The following is a 3,359-nucleotide window of genomic DNA, read 5'->3' as shown; positions in this document are numbered from 1 at the left end:
GTCAAGGGCAATTTCAGTTATGAAATAGTTCTGAAAGTGAAGTTTTCTCGTCACAGGTAGCCTACAGTACTCTACTTATGTGTTTAGGGATCTGTCTCCTATACAGCTTTATGAGCTGCCTGAGGACGGCTTTTGAGCCCACCATGGCCCTGCAATGTGCTGTCAGTTCTCTCTGTGTAATATACCCCTTATCCATCTATTTCTCTGCTTTTCTATGACCTGAGCCACTCTCCTCTCTTGCTTGGATGACTACAATAGGCTCCTAAGTGGTCTCCCAGACACTCCCCCATTCCCTCCTGTGATCCAGTGTGTTAGTCACTCAATCATGTCTGACTCTTTGCGACCCCATGGACTGTAGCCCTCCCAGGCTCCTCTGTCCATGGAATTCTTCAGGCAAGAATACTTAAGTAGGTTGCCATGCCCTTCTCCAGGGCATCTTCCCAACCCAGGGATTGAACCCAGATCTCCTGCATTGCAGGCAGATTCTTTACCGTCTGAGCCACCAGGGAAGCCCAGAATCATGTTAAATGTACAAATCTCATTCTTTCACCCCTCTATTTCAATCCCAGTGGCTTCCCTTTGCATAAAGAAGATAATCTAACCTCCTTACTCTGGCCATAGGAACCCCACATAGTCAGGTCTCTGCCCACCTCTCCAACATCATCTCCTGACCTCTCAGCCCTGTTCCAACCTGCTGCTATTTTTTTGTTAAAGAGCCTCTTTGTTTATTTATGTTTGGTTGCACGGGGTCTCTGTTGTTACGAGCAGGCCTTCTCTAGTTGTGGTGAGCAGGGGCTACTCTTTGTTGCAGTACACCAGCTTCTCATTGCAGTGGTGTCTCTTATGGCAGAGCAGGGGCAGGCACGCAGGCTTCAGAAGTTGTGGCACACGGGCTTAGTTGTTCCATGGCATGGGAGATCTTTCCAGATCAGGGATCAGACCCGTGTCTCCTGCATCGGCAGGTGGGCTCCAACCACTGGACCACCAGGAAGTCCCACCTTCTGCCTTTTATGCCATGACTCAAAACTTAACAAGTTCATGGCTACCTCAGGGCCTTTGCACTTGCTGTTCCTCTGCCTGGGACATACATCTCCCCAGACTTTCTTATCTTTATGTCTTAGCTCAAGGATCAGCTCCTCAGAGAGACCTTGTCTGATGATCATTTCCAGCCTGGCATCCCCATCTTCACTTTGTATCATATTACTCTATTGTGTCCTTACCTTGCCCTTTTATCGATGTGTTTGTTCTCTGCCCTGCCCCTCAAACCAAACATAAGTGAATGTTTTGGAACCTAAGTTCCATGAGGGCAGGGGCCTTTCTGTTCTGTTCACCACTGAATCCCCAGAGCCTAGTCCTGTCCCTGGCCCACAGTAGGACCATAAAGTATTTGTTGAATGAAATAATGGATGGAGGATTGGGAGCTCCTTGAAAACAGAGACTATCTACTCATCTCCTTCAGATCCAAAAAACCCAAAACAGAGCCTAGCGTCCAGGAGGAGCCAACTTAGGGTACATCCCTCCCTTTAAGAACACAGAAAATTACACAGATCACTTCTGCTCATATAAGCCAGGGCTTAAGTCACATAGCCACAAGTAACTGCAAAGGAATCTGGGAAATGTATTTTTATGCTGAGAAGCTGTGTGCCCAGCTAAAGATTCTATTACCAACACGAAATGCGTGCATGCTCAGTCACTCAGTCATGTCTGACTCTTTGCAACTCTTTGGACTGTAGCCAGCCCGGCTCCTCTGCCCATGGGATTTTCCAGGTAAGAATACTGGAGTGGGTTGCTGCTTCCTCCTCCAGGGGATCTTCCTGACTCAGGGATTGAAACTGTGTCTCCTTCATTGATGGGGGAGTCTCTACCGCTGAGCCATAGGGGAAGCCCCATCGTGAAGTGGAGAAATCAATTAATCAAGACTCTCTGCCAGAAGTAGCAATCATTTTCAAAACAGAAATTTTAATAATAATAACTTACATTCACTGAGTGTTCACTCTGGTCTTTAAATCTTTACAACCACCTTTTGAGATAGATTCCAGTATCCCCATTCTACAGAAGAGAAAACTGAGGCTCAGAGAAGTACATGTGACTTCCACACAGCTGCTGAGTGGTGAAACCAGGACTGGACCAATTTGCTAAAAAAGAAGAGCCCGGCTGTTTGTGACTGAAAGAGATGGAACATTATTACCCTCTAAGCCTTGGGAAGCCACTGAAGACTTAAAACCAGGTAGGTAAACTCATAATAACAGTGCCTGATCTCATTTAAACTTCAGTACTACTTATATCCACATTTTGGCTACGTCTGTTTTGTTCACTACTGAATCTCCAATGCCAAATGACATCTGGCATGAAGAGATGCTCTATAGACATTTGTTGATGGTTGAAAATTGCATTTGCAATTAAATTACTTTACGAGTCATTATAGTTTAATGTCTGTCTCTCTCACTTGACTGCAAACTCCGTTTCGGAATTCCATTTAGCACAGGGCATGAGTCATCGTCAAGCTGTATATTGTTTCTCCAGTTCTAGCTCAGAGTCTGGAACATAGTAAGCACCGGCTAAATGCTTGTTGAATGAATGAGAGATCATCCTTGTCACAGAGAATGGAGAGGTTTGGAAGAACGTCTTTAAAATACTGTCCAGGGACCCATCCTTTTCTCAAATTGGAAACGAAATGAAAAACAAGGAAGACAGCTGCCAACAATTGATGAGGCTCCTGTCTCCCAGGCTCCAACTTCATTCTGGAGAGAACTGTCTGGTGAGGCTACAAAGATGGTGAGGTCTCCTGGGTATCAAAGGATGCTGTGTGGCTTTTGAAACCAAACAATCTGTTTTGATGAGTTGGGTGCAAATGAATCGAAATCACGGGAACTAAAATCCCCTGGAACACAAAATGGCTTTGGAATGAGAAAGGACTGCAAAGTCTGGGTCCTGGAAACAAATGGATTTTTAAACTTTAAGGTTCGTTCCAGAACTGACCGCAGGCACTTTCTGGTAAGTAGTTGGGATTGGTTTTGTTTGTTTTTGTTTTTTGCAACATGGAGTAAGCCACAGGTTAGTCCTTTTGCATCTGGAAAAAACTCCTCCTTAGCTAACTTTCAGTAGCAATTAGATCACCATCGAAGCCTTGGGGATAAAACACCCTTCAAAGGAGCAAGTCAAACCAGGAAGCCAGGAAGACAAAAACCCTGTGCTTGGCCAAATAAAGCTTTAGAATGGGTTTTTATGACTCTCTCAGTCTGAAAAGTGCTTACTTCTTAATGCTGTGCTGTGGTCAGTTGCTCAGTTGTGTCTGACTCTTTGCGATGCCATGGACTGAAGCCTGCCAGGCTCCTCTGGCAGCAAGAGTACTGGAGTAG

This window comes from Bubalus kerabau, chromosome 16, assembly GCF_029407905.1.
Source record: "Bubalus kerabau isolate K-KA32 ecotype Philippines breed swamp buffalo chromosome 16, PCC_UOA_SB_1v2, whole genome shotgun sequence".
Classification (NCBI taxonomy): domain Eukaryota; kingdom Metazoa; phylum Chordata; class Mammalia; order Artiodactyla; family Bovidae; genus Bubalus; species Bubalus kerabau.
The sequence above is the reverse complement of the archived record's forward strand: the minus strand, read 5'-3'. Positions refer to the sequence as shown.